Here is a 10,635-nt window from a genome sequence, read left to right on the forward strand (position 1 = left end):
TTTTTCTTGAGACGGGTGGTATGTCGATTTCAGAAGACTGTTTGGGCATGGGGATTTAAGTCTTTGTCAAAACGTGTTTTTGGAGGAACACAAAACATTGAAGTTTCGTATCAAAATATTTTCTCAATCATCATATCACTAACACGTATGCTAGGATTAATTTTTTTTCAGGCAATATCTAGGATTAACTGGGTTGTCCTGCAGGTCATTTGCCTCCCGGCCTGTCCTTCTTGGGGCACCATTACCTGGTCCGCTGATCCTTATGCGAGTTACACGCCGTCTGTGTAATCGGGGCATAGAGATCGAAGACCCACATGACCCAGTCGAATGTGCGCAACCTTCAGTCTAATTCTACGCTATCCATCCGTCACATGCATCCTGCTCGTTCCCATTATCTTTTGTCCGACCATATCTCTGAGATGAAAGCTAAGAGGAGGCAACACTTTTTTTAGTAACAGAGGAGGCAACACTTTTTTTAGTAACAGAGGAGGCAACACTTTGTGCAAGGGTGCGACACGTTTGTTGCAAGCCCATCCTAGTGCATGATCTGACCTGTCTATCATTTTGTTTCATGTTTATCTATCCCAAAAAATTACCCTCACCTAAAAATATCTAAAAATAATTTTTCCAAGATCTTTTTTCTAGGAAAATGTGTTTAAAAGTGTATTTAATGACCAAATTATGCAAGTAAATCATTCAATTTTCCTAAAATAGATGAAAAAATGCTTGCAAAGAGATAATTAAATGCAAAATTTGACGTGCCTAATATGCATGTTTTATGTTCAAAATTAACATACGTATTCAAAAGCAGCTCCATAATTGCATCGAAATATAGACGGGTGCGGTAATGAACCCTTACCTGGTCTAGTCTCTCTATACTTATGGGGCCAACATTGTGCGATCTGTATCACTCAGTAATATTGGGGTGAATCCCCTAAAAAGGGTAATATTGGGTTGACATATTTTTGGGTACATTTTATTACAAATGTTTTCTTTATAAAGGACAATATATCAACATCAAGGTGATATCGGTTACACCTGGTCTCAGCAGCAACAAAAATGTTAAGAACAAACCAAGACATCGAGAATGGACACAATCACATTATTAGAAAAACAAAGGGCATGACCCCGAAATATCATGATGCCGCTATCAACGGCCAGGCATAGGCGATGGGAGAACCACACCTTGCATGACCATTGACAACACATAGACTGCCTAGTTAAATTTCCAAAGCCGATTCTTGAAAGCTTAGATAGAAATCCGAGTGTTTGTTTGAGATTTTAATTTTGGATGTGCTAGAATCTGTGAATCTGTAGCTAAAGCCCAAACAAAGGCCACCGTAGTGCGATAGAGCCTCAAATTCCGAGGGGTTTTTCTTTTCTCTATTTTTCCAGGATCCTTTGATCAACACCTGGTTTTCCGTATGATTCCTTCTAAATCAATAAAAGCCAGCAGCGAGCTTCATTGTCTCAGTTTGTATTTTTGCGGTAAAAAAATGTTTGGAGAGAAAATTGTAAGGCCATGGTTGAACCTCTTCAAGATCTTCATTGTCTCAGTTTGTATTTTTGCAGTAAAAAAAAAGCATTTGTCTTTCTCGGGAATCAGTACTCTGTCGAAGGCAAATAGTATTAACCCAGCATTTTGCTAGAGTTGAATCTCTGAAAAAATATGCGTTCTTGCTAGTGACAACTAAAGCAAACACCCTTATTTCTCAACACCAAGGAATACAGTCCCAGAAAAAGGACCGCAATATCATCAGTGACATTAGTTTTACATCAAAGAAAAACAGAGAGAGAGGCCACAACGTTGCTCTAGAAGCAGATCAGGATACGCTCTGCTTTTTCTCAAAAACAAAAAAGATACGCTCTGCTTCAAGTTGATCATGGAGGACTGAAAAGATCAATTTTCTTCTTGGCTTGAAGCAGGGAGAGTGACACCAACAGAAAAATTGATCATGGAGGATGAAAAGATGATCAATCATGGACTTGTGGCCTCCATGTGGTGCGCCGGTGGAGTTGCAGCAGGAAGCGCGTGACGGCAGAGGGGGCAGACGCAGCTGACCTTGAGCCACTCAGAGATGCAACCCTGGTGGAAGTAGTGGTCACACGGCATCGTGGTGACCTTGTCGTCCACCTCGAAATCCTTGAGGCACACGGCGCACTCCGTCTGCTGGAGCCGGGCTCCGGCTGGCGCGCCGGCTGTCTCCGGCAGCTGCAGGACGGTGTCGAGCGAGGCCGGGACTGCCAAACTCGGCCAGAACGGTTCATCATCATCCTCATGGTAGATGTGCTGCCGAGCCTCTTGTTGTCTTTGCAGCATGTCGAGTTCTTGGTCGATCAACGGCAACCGGCCTTGCATCCAATCCCGTACACCTCGTTCCATGAATTCCTGCCCGTCGGCCGGCTCCCGATCTTGTATGACCTCCTAGATGATAGGAATTCTCGTGCGCACCCTCATGGGCTCCATCTGCCACAGCCCACAGCAGCAGGCTTAGAGAGAGAGAGACAGGCTCGGCGACAAGACGCAGCGGCTGGAGATGGAGGACGTGCGTACGCGTGAGATGGAAATTATCGAAGCAAAGACAAACTATATATAGCGAGCCAATGTTGCGATTGCCTTACGGATCGGACGAGAATCGGATTCCGAGTTCGACTGGTGGACGCGTCGGTTAGGGCCGACCGGCTAGTAATCGGGTCGAGTCCATCAGTCGATCGCGGCGCCCAGTACCGGCGATTCCGGTGAACCTTACCGGCGCGGCGACAGCGGCCGGCGCCAGAGGGTTAGCAGGAGAGAAGAGGGGATCTGCTGCCCAAAGCCTGGGAATGGGATGGTGGAACCAATTTATTTTGGGAAGCACTTTCCATGATATCGCCGGACTGCTCGTCTGCCGTCGATACGTCTTTCATCTCACCGCCGAGATATGTAGCCAAAAAAAATAGGACGCCGATAACGCCTACCCATGTGAGCGTTAAGGGGTCTGCCCATACGTTTTGTGTGGTGTTTAAGAGGATCAGCTCACACGCCTATGTGTGGGTAAAACAAGTAGTGCCCATACGTCTCTTTTTTTCCTCGCGGTTTCTCTCACATGCCTACGTGTGGGCAAAATAGATAACGCCCATACGTCAGGCCTCCTACCTCATGGTCCCGCACGCCCCGCGTGACAGTCACCACGCGCCCCGCAGTTGTCATGGTCCGGACCATCTTCCATGTTCGTTTAACTGCAGTTGTCATGTCGCTGAACTACAGTTGCCATGTCGGACAACTACAGTTGCCATGGTTGCTCAATTGCAGTTGCCATCTCAGGTCAAGTGCCAGATGTCATTTTTGGACAACTGCAGCTGTTGCCATGTATGGTCTGGTTTACTATAGTTGCCATCATTTGAAAACTTTAGGGGTTACCACCTAGTAACACTAGGCAGTTGCCGTGTAGCGCTACAAAAAGACATGGCAAAATATCATGTTCGGGCAAAGAGAGAGTTGCCATCTGCTTAAAAACACAATAGGGCAATTGCCATGTATCCTGCAAAACACATGGCAACTCACATGTTCGGGTAAAAGAGAGAATTGCCATCTAGTTACAAGCACACTAGGGCAGTTGCTAAAATCTGCTAAGACTTAAAATTGGGAAAAGGCTAGATTTTATTTAGTCAAGTAGTCTAATCACCCCCTCTAGACATACTTTCGATCCTACAAGTGGTATCAGAGCTTTGGTCTCCTTTGCCTTGATTTCCGTAGCTTTGGTGATCATAGCCTTGGTTTCATAACCTAGAAGAGTATGGCGTCTAGCGAGGGAAATTACCACCGTAGAGGTCCTTACTTTGATGGTACTAATTTTGCTAGTTGGAAGCATAACCTCGCCGTTTGGGCTATTGTGTGTATTGGCTTGCAAGGTGAATTCTTTGATGGGAGAGAACCGAATCATGAAGCATCCGCGGAAGAATTGAAGATGCTGCAATACAATGCTCAAGCTTGCGATATCCTCTTCAACGGACTGTGCCCCGAAGAATTCAACAAAATCAGCCGTCTTGAGAATGCAATGAAAATTTGGAATTCTTTGATTGATATGCACGAAGGTACCGACTCCGTCAAGGAATCCAAATTGGATGTGCTTCAAAGTCAGCTTGACAAGTTTAAAATGAAGGATGGTGAAGGTGTCGCTGAAATGTACTCTAGGCTTGCTCTCATCACAAATGAGATTGTCGGCTTAGGAAGTGAAGAGATGACCAACAGATTCATCATCAAGAAGATCCTAAGAGCCTTGGATGGAAAATATGATACCATGTGCACATTGATCCAAATGATTCCCAATTACAAAGATCTCAAGCCAACGGAAGTGATTGGAAGAATTGTTGCTCATGAGATGTCACTTAAGGATAAAGAAGAGCTTCACAACAAGTCAAGTGGTGTTTATAAAGCCTCATGTGATGCTCCTACATCATCAAGTGAGAAACATGCCTTCAATGAGGAATTGAGCCTAATGGTGAAGAACTTTAACAAGTTCTACAAGACTAGAAGCAAGGAAAGAAGTTCCAAGTCAAGGTCCTACAATGACAAAAGATTTTCTAGTCGTGAGCGTAATTGCTACAATTGTGGAGACCCGGACACTACTACAATGAGTGTACGGCTCCCTACAAAATAAGAGAAGATTCACCTAAAAGTAGAAGAGAAGAATCACCACCAAGAGAGAGGAGGAGTAGAGATGATCGCTATGAACGAAGAACCTCTCGCAGAAGCAAGGATTCGGAAAGAAAGTACAAGTCATCAAGGAGCTACACAAAACAAAGACATCAAGCTCATGTTGGTGAATGGGTATCCAGCTCTGACTCCGACCATCACTCCGAGAGAAGTTATCACTCCGACTCCGAATATACTCAAGATGAAGGTGTTGCCGGTCTAGCACTTGTGACAACCAACTCCTACGACATATTTGACTCACCAAATGAAGGAATTGGAAGTTGCTTCATGGCTAAAGGCCCAAAGGTATCACACCCCGAGTATGTTGATATCAATAGTGATGAAGATGATTTGCTAGGTGATGATGATTTACCTGTTGACAACTCTAGTGATGAAAACTATGATGAACTTGCTATTAATCATGCTAATCAAGATAAAACGAATGACGATGATAAGAAGGAGATTGAGCGTCTAACTAAAGAACTAATCACTCTTAAATTAGCTCATGAAACTACCTTGGAAGATCATCGAGAGCTTTTAAAGACTCATGAGAAGCTACACTTTGAAAAGCTCAACCTTGAGCAAGAGCATGGGTTCTTAAAAGCAATCAATGATGATCTTCGCAAGAAAATTTCTTCTTACATTGCCAAGTGTTTACTCTTGTCTACTTACATGAAACAAGTAAAATCTAGCAACAAGAGTAAAAAAGATTCTTCTTCTAGTAGTAACAATAATCATGCTAAATCCAATATTGTTGCTTCTAGTAGTTCTCTTGATTCCACTAATGATTCTCTTAGCCAAGTTACACTTGAGCAAGAAAATAGCTTATTGAAGGGAATTATAGAGAAAGGTGTTTACAAGAGCCATGCCGGAAGTAAGCAATTTGAGGAAATTGTACGCAAGCAAGGAAGGCATCGGAAGAATCAAGGTGTTGGATTTGAACGAAAGTTCAATGCCAATGGAGTTGAGTGGCAAGAAGATCAATACCCCAAGACGAAGTTTGTTCCTCAACAAGAGAAGTATGATCCTACTTCTTTCAAGGGGACACAAGCTCAAGATGATCTTCCACCACAAGACCACAAGAAAAAAGGCAAGCACAAGCTTCAAGAGGAGATTTATGCATTTCAAGAAGCTCCCAAGGCCTTGGTCAAGTGGGTTCCCAAGACTACATCAAGTTCTACTTCATCAAGTACGACTACAACTCCAAGGATTTCCATCAAGTTGATGTGGATCCCGTAGAAGAAGAACTAGAGAGTTCTTGAGGATGACTCCGCCAACATACTTCACTCATATTATCTTGGCAAGGACAAGTGCAAACAACTTCCACATCTTGCACTAGTTTAAGGAGTCACAAACCCTCTTGTTGGTAAGTCAAGGGACAAGGTAACCTAATGCTTTCATGGACATCATCTTGTGTGAACTTCACTCTATGTCTATGGATATCCTTGTTTGTTCCTTGTGGGACTAACCCGTGTAGGTATTGAAAGTGCAACTCACTCCAATGGACTGCTCCAAATGATCTACATCAACATTGGGCATCCACATCTTCAACATCTACATGAAGACATCATCGACAAAACCCAAGGTTAGTTCATCCCTCTTAGGGGGGATATCACATCTAGGGGGAGCTTTACTCTAAGATTTGAGCTAAAGCAACTCTAATGGTGTGAACACAACAATGCTTTATGTAAAAGTGGTAACCCCACTTGCGCTTAAACGATGAGTATGACCTATGATCAAATGTTCTCATTTGACTCCTAAGTCAATATACTCATATATAGATGACCTAGTCATCGCCAATTGCTTGATAGATGCTAGAGTGTTTGTGCATGCTTTGCCACATATTTCATTTGTCCTTTTATTATGTGAGCATGTTGATTGCATATTTTTCTCATTCGAGGACATCCATTTGTTGCTTTGATTGTTTGACTTTTTCACTTTTTCCAAATGGATGGACAAGAATGCCTAAGAACTTCCTCTAGCTATCTATGCTTTTCTCGTCTCAAACTCTATTCATGCTACATCACAAAGTTTGATCAAGTCAGATTCGAACCACTCTGTGTGAGGAGCACTCGGAGTCCCCGATTCGTCATAGACTTAAACTTCCAAAACCTCTCAGTGCATTTCGGTCTGACCGATTCATCCACTTCGGTCAAACCGAGTTCACTGAGTTGATCTAGGTTTTTAATCTCAGTGCAACCGATTAGAACTTTTCGGTCACACCGAGTTGCAGTAACCGCTTGCGATTCTGCATCTCGGTGCCACCGAGTTGTTCCACTCGGTCACACCGACAGGGTCAGGATATATATACCGACGGGTGAGATTTTGGAAATTTCTTCAAAACCCCTTCATCCCGCGCGTGTCCTGCTCTGCCGCCTCGGGTCTCCGGATCGTCTTCTCGTCGCCAGCGACCTCCCGCCGCTGGTCGATACGTCTCCGCCGTATCTACTTTTCCAAATACTTTTGCCCTTGTTTTGGACTCTAACTTGCATGATTTGAATGGAACTAACCCGGACTGACGTTTTTTTTAGCAGAATCGCCATGGTGTTATTTTTGTGCAAAAATAAAAGTTCTCGGAATGACCTGAAACTTCACGGAGAATATTTTTGAAATTTATAAAAAATACTGGCGAAAGAATCAACACCAGGGGGGCCACACCCTGTCCACGAGGGTGGGGGCACGCCTACCTGCCTCGTGGGCCCCCTGGTGCTCCACCGACCTCAACTCCAACTCCATATATTCACGTTCGGGGAGAAAAAAATCAGAGAGAAGGATTCATCGCGTTTTACGATACGGAGCCGCCGCCAAGCCCTAAACTCGCTTGGGAGGGCTGATTTGGAGTCCGTTCGGGGCTCCGGAGAGGGGAATCCGTCGCCGTCGTCATTATCAACCATCCTCCATCACCAATTTCATGATGCTCACCGCCGTGCGTGAGTAATTCCATCGTAGGCTTGCTGGACGGTGATGGGTTGGATGAGATTTATCATGTAATCGAGTTAGTTTTGTGAGGGTTTGATCCCTAGTATCCATTATGTTCTAAGATTGATGTTGCTATGACTTTGCTATGCTTAATGCTTGTCACTAGGGCCCGAGTGCCATGATTTCAGATTTGAACCTATTGTGTTTTCATGAATATATGTGAGTTCTTGATCCTATCTTGCAAGTCTATAGTCACCTATTATGTGTTATGTTCCGTTAACCCCGAAGTGACAATAATCGGGATACTTACCGGTGATGACCGTAGTTTGAGGAGTTCATGTATTCATTAAGTGTTAATGCTTTGGTCCGGTACTCTATTAAAAGGAGGCCTTAATATCCCTTAGTTTCCAATAGGTCCCCGCTGCCACGGGAGGGTAGGACAAAAGATGTCATGCAAGTTCTTTTCCATAAGCACGTATGACTATATTCGGAATACATGCCTACATTACATTGATGAACTGGAGCTAGTTCTGTGTCACCCTATGTTATAACTGTTACATGATGAACCGCATCCGACATAATTATCCATCACTGATCCATTGCCTACGAGCTTTTCACATATTAATCTTTCCTTAGTTACTTTTCCGTTGCCACTATTACAATTACTACAAAGTTGCTACTGTTACTTTTGCCACTGTTACCGTTACCTCCATATTACTTTGCTACTAAATACTTTGCTGCAGATATTAAGTTATCCAGGTGTGGTTTAATTGACAACTCAACTGCTAATACTTGAGAATATTCTTTGGCTCCCCTTGTGTCGAATCAATAAATTTGGGTTGAATACTCTACCCTCGAAAACTGTTGCGATCCCCTATACTTGTGGGTTATCACTGGTTTCCGTCGCCGTCAACGGGATTCAACCCCGCCGTTGCCGCCGTAGCGAACTCACCGCCGAACTAGGGTATGAGTTCGACCCCTTGTGCATTCTTTTTACCTCCGATTCTGAGAACAAGGTCAATGCCATGTTCTTTACCACGTATGAGATCAAACTATCGAGAGAAAACTTCCATTAGATTAAGTTTGGTTCGAAACTCATCTCGGACTGACCGAGTTGTAGAAATCGGTCACACCGATTTGGCTTAGGCCGTGGTACTTGCACTTTTCGGTCTGACCGAAAGTTGCAAATCGGTGTGACCGAGTTCAACTCTGTGTGAAACCCTAGCAATCTCGGAGTCACCGAACTGTTTCTCGGTCTGACCGATTTCACTAGTTTAGACTCCAAAGTTGCTTCGGTGTCACCGAGTTTATCAAATCGGTAGCCCCGAAATGCTTTATGTGGAAAACTAAAACTAAGTTTTTGACTCATTTGTTTTGCAAAATCTCTGCACTTTGTGATGCTCATCCACTCTATCTCATCTAGAACTATTCATAGGGTTAGCTGTCAGTTTGCTTTGCCAGTATGTCTGATCAGAGTGATAGCCAGAACGAGTCAGAAGAGCAAGTGAACATGAGTGAGGGCACTAGTCCCTCTAGCAGCTATGATGAGGGCAGCAGGAGCACTCAAAGCAATTTACCCAAGGCAGCCACTAGAACAAGGAAGAAAAGAACCTCAGACTCAGAGGATGAGGACTATGTGGCTACTGAGGAGGAAGTGAGCTCCAAGAAGAAAGTGCTGAAGAAGGAATATGGAACTGCTGCTGCAACAAAACCTGGTATGCACAAGAAGGCACCTGCCAAGAGAGTGCCAACATCCAAACCAAGGAAAGCTGCAATAGAAGAAACAATTGAGTTCACACTTGAACAAAAGGAGGCTAGTGAAGGCAAGAAGAGGAAAGAGAGGGTCAAGAAGACCATGGAAAGAGTCATTGGGAGATCATCTATGATGAGAGATCCAGCTGAGGATGGAGAGCAAGAAGAAGAGGATGCTGCACCAGCACCCAAGTCTCAAAAGCTGATGGGGGATGCCATCAAGTCTGGGGCTGCCCCTTCAAAGCCCAAGACAGCACCCAAAGCTTCTGCTCCAGCTCCAAAGACTGCACCCAAGAGGAGCACAAGAAATATTCGAGCTGCTGAAAAGAACAAGGCCCAGTGCTTGAGATTGATGAAGAAGAAGCTAAAGCCCAAGTGCTTAGGAAGATCAAACCAAAGATTCCAGATCATGATGACAGCCATTGATACGTCTCCAACGTATCTATAATTTTTGATTGTTCCATGCTATTATATTATCCATCTTGGATGTTTTATATGCATTTATATGCTATTTTATATGATTTTTGGGACTAACCTATTAACCTAGAGCCCAGTGCCAGTTTCTGTTTTTCCTTGTTTTTGAGTTTTACAGAAAAGGAATACCAAACGGAGTCCAATTGACGTGCCAATTTTTGATGATTTTTTATGGACCAAAAGAAGCCCCCGGAGTAAAAGAGTTGGGCCAGAAGAGTCCCGAGCCGTCCACGAGGGTGGAGGGCACGCCCACCCCCCCAGGCGCGTCCCTTATCTTATGGACGACTCGGAGACCCCCCTGACATGAGACCGATGCAAAAAAATTCCTATAAATACAGAAACCCCCAGAAAATAACCTAGATCGGGAGTTCCGCCGCCGCAAACCTCCAGAGCCACGAAAGACCAATCGGGACCCTGTTCCGGCACTCTGCCGAAGGGGGGATCCATCACCGGTGGCCATCTTCATCATCCCGGCGCTCTCCATGACGAGGGGGGAGTAGTTCACCCTCGGGGGCTGAGGGTATGTACCAGTAGCTATGTGTTTGATCTCTCTCTCTCACTCTCTCTCTCTCTCTCTCTCTCTCTCTCTCGTGTTCTTGATTCGGCACGATCTTGATGTATTGCGAGCTTTGCTATTATAGTTGGATCTTATGATGTTTCTCCCCCTCTACTCTCTTGTAGTGGATTGATTTTTCCGTTTGAAGTTATCTTATCGGATTGAGTCTTTAAGGATTTGAGAACACTTGATGTATGTCTTGCATGTGCTTATCTGTGGTGACAATGGGATATTCACGTGATCTACTTGATGTATGTTT

The sequence above is a fragment of the Aegilops tauschii genome, chromosome 2 (genome assembly GCF_002575655.3).
Source record: "Aegilops tauschii subsp. strangulata cultivar AL8/78 chromosome 2, Aet v6.0, whole genome shotgun sequence".
In the NCBI taxonomy this organism is placed as follows: domain Eukaryota; kingdom Viridiplantae; phylum Streptophyta; class Magnoliopsida; order Poales; family Poaceae; genus Aegilops; species Aegilops tauschii.